Genomic DNA, 13,735 nt, shown 5'->3' with positions numbered 1-13,735 from the left:
TGACATTTGCAAAAGGGATGTACTAAATGACCTTCATAACTTAGTCTTTGGACTAAAACAAGTGTAAAAGAGGCATACATTTCACATGCCCATATCAGCACATTTGTGCATTATTGGATGTCTGTCAGCGTATATGATCTGTCACATACATTTATGTAGATAAAATTTGCATATTCCACAAACAAAATCACCTTTGTGAATTTCTGCCATAGTTTTCACAGAATATCCATGGAGATTTGTCACACAGAGCAGAGAAGAAATAATGGGATCAAGGGAATTCACAATCACAATGCTAGCATTATTAATGAGTAATATGACAAATTCATTATTTACGATATTCAAATGATAACAGGGACAACATTTCAATGCTCCGGCCTGGCTAAGTTTACATATTTTTCAAAGGTAAGTCTATTTTCTGCCAATCATTTCAACACATGTATCATGTGATATGTGATGTATCATGTGATGTAAAATCATGTGATGATTTTACAACAAATTATCATTTTTTTTTTAAGTTTCCTTTCGTAAGTCAAAATAAATCAATGTCCTCCAAATCACTCAACTGATGTTGCATTTATATAAGTAATAATCAAATTAACTTGTGCATTTTCCTAGATAAAATGGTAATGGCCAATATTGGTCACAACTGCCCCTGCTTGAACATTCTATATCACTTTTTTTATATGAATACTATTTGATGACTGCACAGCTTCAAGAAATAGTAAAGACAACTGATATCCAGACAACTCTGGCCCTTGCAGGCCATGCCACTGGGTACCTATGGGGGCCATCTGCACCACTTGAACAACATTGCATATAAATACAAAATGTATACACGTACATTGATCCTGTACCCTATGAATTATGGCTCCTGTGTTTTCCTTACATTCTACCAACATTTACTGTGAACAGAAGATAAAGATTTTAATTTGAATAACTGAATCCCAATGTAACTAAGCTAAGTCTATCAAAATACAGGAGCACTCCAATGGAGATTTCTTCTACATGTATCAATCTTTTTTATTATTATTATCATTTACATAAATGGGTGTTTCGGCCCCTTCCCTGGTCCCCTAGAGGAGTGTAACTAATGCAACATTTGTATAACTGTAATTGTATATATTGTGTATATTGCTTGAAAAATGATGCACTTCCCAACTTTGGGTAGTATTAGCTGACTGTGGGTTTTAGAGGATGGGGATAGAAAGAAGAAAAAAGGTTTAACAAACTACAAATAATGGATGACAGCCAGGAGACAAAAAAAGGGTCATAAAAGCTTATTGAGGCTTTTGGCTCAGGCAAGCTAAGAACATCATATCTGAGTGTACTCATTTGGCAAGTTTGTAATATTCATTGTATGAGTATTACACCCACACATTCTGCCTAAAGTGCACTGTAAGAGGGACAGCACAGAAAATGTGTCACATGGGTTCCAGAAAAATTTGTTCACACAGTTGACGAAATCAAAGTATGGAGGTTGAATTCAACATCAAACACCGAGTTAAGATATCTAATACAAGATTTCAACACAAGAAATGTGATGCAGTAGCTGACACAGCAGCAATAGTGTAACGCTGTTGCATCAACAGTAACCTTAGAAGTCTATGTATGTTGCACAGGGCATGCAACTGCCACATGTATGCATGTAATCAATTTACCAGATCCTGTGCATGAAACAAACTCTGCTCCCTGCTTCAAGTATAACAGCTTGCACATATTATGTATCATTAATTGTCGCTGCTACTCCAATCATGTCATATACTTTCAGTTCCTTTAAAATGTATGCATGAATAAGTGGTACATAATCAATTCTCAATATGCTGCTTCAACATCTACTGTAGATAATATACTAGCTGTAGTAAATTAAAGGCTTACAGACTCAAAACCTTCTTTCTTTTTCTCTCCCTCCCTTTCTCTTAATTTGCATTAATACAAATGCAATAATTAGAAGTCATAATTATATCATATTGGATAGCAATAGATGGGATACCAGGGATTATTGCATGAATTAGGGCCAATATTGCATGAATTAAAGAGGAGAGCAATATTGGCCATAACAAGTGCAATATTCCCTGGTATTCCATGAATTAAAGCCATCCAATATAATCACTATCATCTTGAATTATCATCTAGAGAAGGCAAAAACTGTACAAAAGTGCTGTACTACTACTAGTCTTTGCAGTTGACTCTGCACTGAAAAAGGAGCGACTCGCACTTGCTAGCTGCTACATTCGCACCTGTGTATACCTATGGAGCAACTAGCAAGATGTTTGTGCACTTGCGAATTGTATTAAGAGTTTGCGCACTTCGTACAGTAGTAATCATTTGCGCAACAGATGAGACAAAATACAGTGTATTATTGCACAGCCATTAATGCCAGTAGCCTCTGGGGAATTAATATGTTGGCCTACATGTATGCATTTTCAATGCACTCTCGTATTGCACAGCGAAAATCAAGTGGGCGAGAATACGCGTTTTTAATACACTGCTAAAACATCCTATACAGATGAAAATTTTTTGTGCTGTTGCAAACTTTGAATGTTTATACCATCTGATCAAGAGTTATCCAAATGATGCAACTCAGTGCTTTACTAAAAGTACTGCATTGATTTCTTAGGTTATAATAAGCTGTCAATCTAATAGCAGCAACATTCAGAATAATGATAGCTGTGAGTCCAGACACTATGTACTTTCTTTCATGATGTCAGTCAGTTGATATAATACATGTTTTACAATACTCGTCTGGAGAATTTTTTTTTTTTTTTTACACTAAGAGCATGCATCATACCTTTTTACCAATTCTTCCAATTTTATATCTGAAAACAGATACAATCACAGCCCTGCCACAACCCCTGCCATTTTTGTCACTTTGGATTTAGAAATTGTTAAAGCTGCATAGTCCCGGTAGTGTAGAGGGCACTGTTGATGATACTGCCGATCACCGTTAGCATTGATACAAAGATTACCGAAGTTTAGCTGTCATCAAGAGTAAAGTGCGTAGGTGTTGCTAAGTAACGTTGCCTTTGTTGTCTTCTCTGCGCATTGCGCAGTCTGTAGTAATGCCAGGGTGCGTGCATATGTGCTTGTTATTATGACATCACAAAAGAAGTTTGCTATTAAAAGCTGTCATCCCCCTCAGCCGAATCATGAGCCGAACTGTGATCCGACCACCGACTACAGTGAATCGGACTTCCTCAGACTTGGGAAAGTGGGCCAAAGTGAAAGCGCTAAAGAGGAGTCAATAACGTAGGTCTCTATAGGAAACTTGCGCCGTGCGCCCGCGTACGCATTTGACTTAAACACCGGGACCATGCACCTTTAAAATATCAGCATCTGGAGCTTCTGACAAAGCTATCACATTGTTGTGTCAATTGGCTAGCAGAACTAATCCAGTTATGTACACTCAACTCTTAACAAATCAGATTCTTCAAGCATTCTATGTGTGCCAGTCTCAAAGTTTGCTTGATAGGGATATGACCATTTAGTTTGCAAAGCCAAATTTCTGAATTTGAAATCATAGTGTATCATGGTTGGTGCCTGTAAAACATTGTCTATAGAGTTTAGGGTCCCCACAAATTCTCTGCCAGCATTACTTATTCCAGAGAGGTATCATATGACTGCACAGTTTGGCTAATATATCTCACTGTTATTGGTTCTGCAACATGAGGTCTATGTGATATCCCTTGGAAAATTGAAATTATAGTTGTAAACCAAAATATTTCTCAAATTATCCTACATAAAATTAATAAATAACATGCACTACACAGGACAGTATGCCTAACGACTTGTTTTTGAACTCTATACATTTCATCATTTCTTGTCAGCAATCCGTTTTGCATTCAATTTTGCGATTACCCTAACACCAATTTTTCACAGCATTGAAAATCGCATAAAAATTACATTTAAGATGATATCACAAAATGGACCCTACACCACCCTACCCAAGGTGTTCTGCATATGATGTGCAAGACAGCTGTTTCCATTGTTTAACCTGGGGAGTGGCGTCATCTTAGCGTTCGCATAGCAAGCTCACTATATCATGACATGGATGTTAATCCAAGCATGGCAAAGTTTGCAGTCAAAGCAAATGAACTGAGCACATATTGAGTCATTAAGTCAACCTGCTGCCAGTGCTGATAAATGCCATTAGTATACAAATGATGCACAGGATAGAGTGCGTTAGTGGAGATGTAGCGCACTCGAGGGTATTTACAATTGTGAAACATGCACGAGGCGAAGCCGAGTGCATGTTGCACTACATTGTAAATACCCGAGAGTGAGCTGCATCTCCACAAACGCCACGAAATAATCCTGTGCATCATTTGTTTTATAAAATGGGTCGAAAACTAACAGCATTTTTCACGTACCTTTGTGGGTTAATACCAGTCAGCTACATGTAGCACTCGCTCAAGTCAAAAAGTCAAGATGTCCGAAGATGTTCGTCCCAAACATATTACGCACGTCGCACTCGGAAATCCCGCACATGTAAGTACTGTGAGATGTGTACGTATAAGAGTATACGTACGCCACATGTCTGCACAAGAAAGGCCGGATGGCAGCAGCCCGAACTACATGTAGAAGTTGTTTACAGGATTGACAGCGCGTATAGTAGCGCGCGACGCATTTGTAACAACTGATTGAGTGCGCACTGCTAGTGTAAACATTGTGCCGTCAGGCCGTGCATGTTAGTGAGAAATTAATGCACGCACACGTGACTCATTTCAGCGCTTCCAATTGGCTACATTCTTGAACCCATTTTATAATATCATTTAACTCTCCCAGTCACATCTATAAACAATGTCAGATACAGCATAGCATTGTAGGATTGGTTGTTCTGAAAGAGTAAACTTATCCTTGTGAAAGGAAATCAAGAATCAGATCTGAGGATTTTAGGGATAGCCAAGAGGCATACGGAATGACAGACATCATGTTATGGAAACCCAGTGACGCAACATTTGCTCCTGCAACAATTGCTCCTGTCTTATTTTCTCCAAGGACTTGCTGTAGGGTTAGGCTTGCGATAGGGTTTTATGTTTGGTTTGATGTGAGGATTATGATTAGGGTTATGGTTATGATTGTGGGTAAAATTTATGTTAGGCTTAGCATGCACATATTAAATGGGAGCAACTGTCACAGGAGCAAAAATGTTGTGTCACCAGGTTTCCGTGGAACTGGAACACCAGACTACTTAATTTAACCAAAGTTAAGAAATTCTTTGATTTTTGGTCCAAAGAAGCACCTCTACACTGTTTAATCGCTTATACATTCATGACCTTTTTCATTTTGTTAATTCGGTCAGGGTGACTGACACTGTTAAAGATAGATCAATAAAGGCAGCACCATCTAAATCTTCAGTAGTCTCCTCTACCATAATTTACCATTGGGCAAAATTTTATGAAAACTGATTCTGTAATGATGCTTACACATTTTAGGTCTATAAATGGATCTTCACAAACTTACCTTTTTGCATTAGAACAGTAATGGAAGAGTCACAAAGATGTCAAGTTTTTTCATGATATTGTACCTCTGCAGTGATTTTTAACTGAAATCCACCAAGAAATATGATATGTTGGTGGTACCACTGTAATATCACTGAGTCTAAGGTATCATCCAGACACTTGGTCATCCATGGGACAGCATCTCTCTACACATGTATCACAGCAGCAAGGGACAAATGTAACATTTTGGGAATTCTAGTTATGTAGCACAAATCTCTGCTTTTGTTTTTGTTGTTTCATGGCTCCTCTGCACAAATGACAGTATGCCATAAACATTTCCTTTTCTTCCACATGTATTCATGTAGTTTATGTGATTGGTATTTCAATGCATCCCAGATTGGACATTACTCTGGACGTATGGATTACAGTGAAATGGCATTTGATGTCTACGGTAAGACAAAAAAAAAAAAAAAAAAGAAATCCCAAACCCACATTTATGTGATGACCAGCAAGGAATGGAACAAACAAAACTGTCAAATTGAAGGGTTTGAACTGGTACAAAGCAAGTCAAGGGTTTATACATTGTACTCTTTTCTCTTCCCCTCTCAAACTGCATTTCAAACTCCAGAATGATACACCAACACACTAATGCGCACAACACTCCAAGATGTACAGCTGACACTAATCATGGACGTACAACTGTACATGCGTATACGTGTACACGCAGATCCATTCAGCATTTGTTACTGTTCAAAACACATGTGTGAGGGGATAGGATACTTAGTAACATGTATAAACTTCAAACTAAAACCTTCTGCCCCAATTATGCCACTGTCCTAATTAAAGTCAGTAATGCAATGCATCACTCATAAACTTTACTGAAGCTTAGTACATGTACATGTACACGGGCCTACTATGTGCACTTGACAATTTAATTTGCACATATTTGGATAGGTACTACAAAAGCTGACACACTACATACTAACATAACCTGTATGTGCATTCATCAGAGACATTTGAATGTATGTAAAACATCGTAAATTTGCATATCAGTCTAGAAAGGAAAGTTTTTCTCTTTTTAAAAATAAACTTTCAATGGGGATTGTTAGGGCCTATACACAAATGTATATGAAACAAAATATTTCATCACCCATAAAAAGAAGAAACTATTATCACATCCAGCCAGTACCTTGAAGAGCTCCTTGGTTGCACATTCATTCAGCCAGTCACTTGTGTTAATGCTCACAGCACATTTATAATTAAATGCAGCACATTTATAATTAAATTTTGACTGTATCATTATTTCATCAATTGTTCACAACAACAAAGTAATCATCTGTTGGCGCTTAGTCAAATCATAACATACAGTTGTTCTCTGGGAGCTATTTTCACAGCATCACCAACGAGCCCATAGCTACAGTGTAGCTTTCACCAGGTAGGACTTTATGCACAACCATGCTTTAGAATGCAGCTTCAGTGCCTTTGCGCTTTGTGCATGCAGCAGTGGCGGATCCAGGAGGGGGTGCACGGGTGCGCACCCCCTTTATATATATATATATTTTTTTAACAAAAGAAATAAAAAGGAAAAATGGAGGGGGTGCATGTACCCCCATTTGATTTCAATAGGCGCCCCCCCCCCCCTTACGGAATTCCTAGATCCGCCCCTGATGCAGTGCATACATGTACCCAAACAGCATCTGTGCAAGTCTTCTACACTGTAATAGAGTCCCTGTCCCACTGAAATTTATCATTATAGTATTCCTTAATCCTAGTCTTGTGGGATATGAATAGGGTTAGGAGGACTTAGAGTCAGAGTTTTCAATCAAAAAAAAAAAAAAAAAAGGCTTCGACTACAGTCGAGGCTTGAACTACAACAGTAAGTGGGGTAAGGTTAGGGTTTAGTACCATATACTCAAAGTACAAAGAGGGGACTATGTTCTGGGAAGTATGAGAAGTAATGTACATACAAACTCAATATCTGAAAATTTGCCTTGATGTACCAAAATTGCTCAACATTCGAATTAAATTCTTGCACCACAATTGTGTTACACGAGCATGTAGGCGAGGTCGATAATTTTGATGCATAATCTCTTTCTTTTTTTTTATTATCAGGCGTGGAGGACTGAAATGTTGGTTAGGCACCCAGGGCCGTTAAAAATGCTGTCATTTATCACATTAAGAGTACTATTATGTCAGTGCTCCAGACGATTTTTGTATTTGAGTTTAACAGAAAAATTAGATCAAGTATATTCAAGAAAGTATATGAAGGTAAAATTCAACAATTATTGTGAAATCGCATAGCTATTTCCTCCTCATTTTGCAATGGCACATCATCAAGTTTGTGCATTTCGAAAGTGTCAAGGCTTAGTCTCAGTGTACTTTTGCATCTGATTAAGAGATAGGCTTTCTAATCTACAATATGCAAATTTAGCCAAAAGCATTACATGCATGCAAAATTCTTGAAATCTCTGCCAAAAACCTATCATCTGACTATATACGTAGTCCATACATGGGCAAAAAGGAGGGAGGAGGGGAGTATGCACTAGTCTGTCTATTGTTTTACCAATCATTTATTTCTTCGTTGCTCTGAATTCCATTCTCACGAGATGATTAGGCCCTGGGATAAAGTCCTACAAATTATTAATTGTGCAAAATTATGTGAATTATTTCTTCTGATTTTTGAAAAATATACTTCAAGTTATATGTACATTGTAGTAACCCCTCCACAAAGAGTGATCTTTTTTACATGGTGCAAAATCACATTATAATTCCAAACACTATTTTTGTAACATGATAATTGAATTCTTTCATGTCTTATGCATGCATCAAAATCACTATTCATACCCGCTATTCTCTGTGTACCTTCGTAATGGGTGGACGACAAAGAGAAAAATGACAAATCGTCGCTGGGGCGACAAGACCTCGTAACTGTAAAATGTCAAATGTTCAGGAGAGCTAAAAAACGTTGCAGCCAAAGCACTGTATCAAACTGGAGAATTTGTCGCCCCAGCAACGAAATGAGGCTCAAAATTCATATTGTACGGTAAAAGGTCAAACATTTCGAACGAGTTCACCAGCAAAATCTTCAGCTACAATGTAAATATATCTTCTCCTAAATCTGAGCTAAGATAATTAAAACATGAGTTCCTTAGCATTTCTAAATTTTTGCGTAGCATTTGCAGCAATTCCGACTTAGACAATGTTCAATGAGATGGGTAGACATACATTGTAGTCTCATAGCCATGTGTATTAGAATTTCACTTTAAATTACGCAGAGATAGGAGATTGGATTGTATCACCAGACCTTATTTTTAGTGGCTCTGAATTCCATACTCAGAGGATAAGATTTCAGTCTAAAATAACACTAGAGTAACTGTCCTAGTTTGCGGCCAGGCACCTGTTCGCAGCCACTACAGCATATTTGGTAATATAACACTGAACACAGCGACACACTCTATACATGTATACCACACATTCACTAATACACTGCTAATCTACAAAAATCAACCGATGACATGGGCAAAATCTTCAATCAAAGTGAAATATTCTCACCTAAATGACGAAATCTGACATCGAAAATTTCATTTTTGGTACTTTTTAACATTACAGTTAAGGAACAAGGGGCCTAAGAAACTGGATTTTTTGTCATTTTCCCAATGTTCATGGATTTTGTACATGCCCTCACATAGAAATAGAACTTTCGCAAGCCGACGTGGGCCGCCATTTTTTTTTCTGGAAGTGAATGTTACGCTCGAAAAAATACAAAAACATAAGAAAGACAACAGTAACACCGCAACAACTGCAATCCCTATTCGTTGTAAGTGCACGCGCGCCAGCCCTTTCCTTTTTCTTTTGCAACGGGGCTTGGTGCTTACGCAATGTTCGCGAGCCAAATGAAGGTGTTCAGCAGAAGATCGTGGAGCAGGCGCGTATCGCATAGGAATTGTACATCAGGCCGCGAACCGAACTACCATGGTCGCGAACCGGCGGACGCTGTACCGGATCGCGGTCGTGGTCTTTTTTTTACTATCGCGATGGACATTGGTCTTGCGATTGTGACAATATTGTAAATTGGTTAAGTGGTCAACCTCTATGATATATCCTGGGTTAAAGCAATTAGCAAGTTTGCGTTTCAGAGTGGAAAAACCCTTATGCGGCTGCAAACCGGGACACTTACTCTAGTTATTTACAAAGTCCTGGAAAATATGAATTTTGCAAAATTATATAAATTATTCTCAGCTCCAATTTTTGGAAAATAGACAGGTCAAGTTAATCCCTCTACAAAAAGTTACATTTTACTGCGATGTAAAATTGTATTACAGGTGTATAATTCTGAACATGATTTTCGTAAACTCAACATCTTTCACATCTTGTCCTTGCACCAGAACCACAGTTCATACCCACAATTCACCATACACATTCGTATTAAGGGGATGACAAAGAGAAAATCAGCAAATGAGGCTCCAATTTCGTAATGTACGATAAAGGTCTAACATGAAAATTTTGTACAATTTACGCAATAACATCTTGTGATAAATCATTATCTTCTTCTAAACTGTGGTGAAATACAAATTATTTCTCTCAAATACAAATTTCTGTTTTTTAATTTTTGTGTCGCCTCTTTTTTTTTTTTCATTTCTGCCCATACATCACAAAGCTTGGTGTAGATGCCAAAATACGCGTTCAGAATTACGAATCCTTACCATGGATGGTAGGTATGGTGTCTGCTAAAACCATGACCTTTAACTAGAACTCTAAATAACTTTGTGTGTGGGGAAAAACAAGAAACAAATCTTGCCGATATGCTGCATCAATAACAAAGCCTAGGGCCTCAATTGGTGCAGGACTAGATGTATGGCATATATACGGGCTTAGGATTTTTTTTGTATTTAAGGCAAATCACAACGCCAAAGACAATTTAAACGGTCTACTTTTATTTGCCCCTTTTTTAGGAATGTTGGAAAGTATAGTCGTGGGTTGCAATTTTAAATCAATGCTCATTTAACCCTTTTAGTACACAGTACAGCCTTGTTGCTGCCTGTGCACGTTGCTTCGCTTCCAACGGCGTCTGGTCGAGCTACAACGTGTAATATTATAATTTAACCTAATCGTAGCCCCGGAGACCGCGCCGCCAGGCGCGGTCCTGGCGACTTCCCCACAGTTTCGCTTATGTTCATTCAAGTATTCTGTGCGCTTGTGCAAGTGATTGTGAATTCTGTGAACATCGGTGAGCTGCTTATAAGACATCATTTTGTGCATCACAAGCAATGAAATGCATCAAACAGTCGCCGATGATAGTCATTTAGGTTTCATCGACCCATGTAAGTATTCCTAGTAGTTTCTGTTGAAAAATTAAGGAAATATAGCGCCGCAAAGGCACCCGTTTGTTCAACATGAAGATATGAATGGGATCACGCGGCATGCACAGCCGCCACACTGCGTGTGGCGGCTGTCGCAGTTAACCTAATCGTATATTCCCAATGTTTCTGTGTTGCCTTAAATTTACTGTCTGTAGGCCCTACATATGTCTTATTGACATGTTGGTGTTTACACTTCGGGTAGTAGAAATGAACCTGCTAATGGAGGGTATATTTGTACCGGTGTGACAGTGTTGGTACTCAACACAATTCTGCCGCATATGTACGGCCGGATGGCCTGTCTTTTGATAGCCCAATTAATCAACGTGTTTTGTGCAATTGTGGGTTCTTTTACACAGTCAGTGTAGCAACTGTCTGTAGGAACCTTAAGGAAAGGTATCCACAAAAATAAAGATAACCATCTACTATTAATAAACAAGAAGAATGTTGCTTCTACTTCAGTTCATGCTCGAAAGCTACACAATCATGACAATAGGCCTACTTACCAGTTTTGAGGAATCACCGTGAACGCCTATCTCAACCTGCTTATGCTAGCAGCCTGCACAAACTCTACTCAACGTTATTGCAATGCAATGATAATGTAAAGAGATGCAGTCTAACCCGGAAGCAAATTACTGACGTACCGACCTTGCTATGCTAGCGGTGCGATCGCGATCCGAGCGAGCGCTCATCTTCAGCCTACTCGCGAGCTGCGTTGAAATGCGAACGACAGTGCGCGAAATCGGTACGGTGGCAAGCCCTGGCCCTCGCCGCCTGGCTGGCTTCGCTTGGCGCCCGGCCCGCGCGCCTTGCTCCTTTTTGGTAAATGAGTGCCTGAGTGTTATTAGTGTTAGCTAGCTGTGCAGACATCGACTGTTGTGCGGTGTTTCAATTCCAATAATGGTTCGACTTAGACATCTATAGAAGGTACAGTCAGGGGTGATGGTATGCATTGCCATTAAAATTTAATTGTATTTACTAACGTAACGTACTGTAGCGATCAATCAAATGTATAGAGTTGAATACATGATGAGTTTTGGCACTTCAAGTTCCAGTAACTTAGTGTTAGTCTGGCCTGCGTGACTGAGAGGTGGGTATGTGTATAGCGTCACGTGTGAAAATGGTGAAAAGCAGCAATCTAGCGTTGCTAGCATAGATCCACTCTTCTCGTCTTAATCATGTGAAAGTAGAATTTGAACTGTTGAAGGGACTTGTAAAAAGTGCTTTGTCTAGAGACAGAGTTACGTTTGAGCAGTTACAATTATACTAAAACTGCTACTTGACAGCTGACTGCAAACTTTAATGATGAACAAACTAGTTCTGACCTTGCCTGCACTCCTGCAGTTAGTAATCTCTAACGTTACTGACCTACTGTTTTGTTTTTAGGCTAGCTATCTTCTCTCACCCGTCTGGCCCCTGCGAGGTGCTGCACACACTTCCAGCCCCCAAGCCGTGAGATGAGAGACAGTACAGTACTCAGTAGTAAGGTTGTGGTGAAGGAGGTCCACCTCTCACAGGACTACTACAGGATGCAGAGTTTTTGATCAGATTGTGAATCTGAGCATGTATCCAATTGGCCCGTAGAGTAAAGCCCAAGGTACAAGTCTTGAAAGGGGAAATTCAGGAATTTTTGTCAGACATATCGGTTTACTTGGATGAATACTTGCCATAACTCAGATTAATGTTAAAGGTATTCAACTTCAAGTGTAAATTAACCTTGGTAGGCTTTGCTCTGCGAAACAGTAACAAGGAGACAGGAACTCCATTGTTTTTAGTGTGGAAGAGAGCCATCACCTCCTTGGGCTATAGATCTACAGAGTAATCGACCCAGTTTGCGGCAGGGTGCCTATTTCAGTGGAATAGCCCGATTATTTCCGTTATTTATTTCATTGTACTTCCCTTTAAATTTGATACCACAAACTAGTGATCTTATCATCCAGCAATGCGAATGGCTGCATTGAAAAACTTTAAAAATGTATAATTTCTCAGTGAACGAAAATTTCACTGATGTGTTCTACTACTACTGTAATAGTGCTGCCTTGACTCAATCCACATGTATGATGTATGTTTGGGTTTCCTTCCACCGTATTTATGCACTTCAGTGGCTTGCCATATGATCTTAGTTAGACCACCAATCTTGGCACCCAGACATTTCACTGACAGTAAATTTTGTCAGAGTTTGTAGCAGTTATTTCCAGAATTTTTCATCTGTTGTGCAGCTGCCAAGTCTCCCTGATTTTGTAGAAGGCTTTGTGAAAACATCACCACCTCCTCATGTCTACATGAGAAAATATCAAAGTCTCCCTGATTCAGCTCCCTTATTGCTCTGTGGAATATCCCTGATTTTGATATTTAATATATGCCTATTATTGGCAGCCCTGTTAATGAATTGATCAACACAAATTTTTTTCAAATCATAGTGTGACAAAAAAGAATCAAACACATACTACATGTATGTTTTGAACGTAATATACTAATAGCCAGAGGAAGATGGCGAGATTCATTGGAGGGATGCAACCCCAAATTTGGGTTTTGAAATGATGGCAGCCTCTAAACTTTACACAATAAGTAGGATTGGGAGATTTCTCCCCTTGTTTTAAAGGCAAGTGTTTGCTTGAAAATTGTCATCAAATTTGATGCTATTGCATGAGTTTATTGTGTTCCAGAATTAAAAGAGAATTTTCCTATGTGAACAATATTGGTTGCACCAGGCTGTTACCCAAACAGTGGTAATACTAGTTAGAAGATTGTAAAAAAAAAAAAAGAAAGAAAAAAAAGTGACCTTCCCTTAACTATATTTCATGTTTTGGTGGATTTTAGTTAGTCTAATTATGTGCAGGCTACATACCGGTACTAGATGTCTGGCAAGGGATTGTCTTGTCCATTTGTTTGTTGAGGGAATCATTATTTTGCGTATGGGTTCTCTCCATGATTGTTTTT

The 13,735-nt window shown here is 38.8% G+C and overlaps 1 protein-coding gene across 3 annotated transcripts in view; it reads right to left on the bottom strand.

Annotated features, from left to right (window-relative positions):
- The window catches only part of LOC140234035 (synaptosomal-associated protein 25-like), a 91,482-nt gene extending 80,133 nt beyond the window's left edge, over positions 1–11,349 (bottom strand). For 2 of the 3 annotated variants that reach the window (XM_072314119.1, XM_072314126.1), the window contains exon 1: positions 11,302–11,349. The gene's annotated coding sequence lies outside the window, so the exon portion shown is untranslated. The remainder of the gene's footprint in view (positions 1–11,301) is intronic. The other variant, XM_072314131.1, reaches the window with a different exon arrangement.
- Between the last annotated feature and the right edge of the window lie 2,386 nt (positions 11,350–13,735).

The sequence above is a fragment of the Diadema setosum genome, chromosome 1 (genome assembly GCF_964275005.1).
Source record: "Diadema setosum chromosome 1, eeDiaSeto1, whole genome shotgun sequence".
Classification (NCBI taxonomy): domain Eukaryota; kingdom Metazoa; phylum Echinodermata; class Echinoidea; order Diadematoida; family Diadematidae; genus Diadema; species Diadema setosum.
The sequence above is the reverse complement of the archived record's forward strand: the minus strand, read 5'-3'. Positions and strand labels throughout refer to the sequence as shown.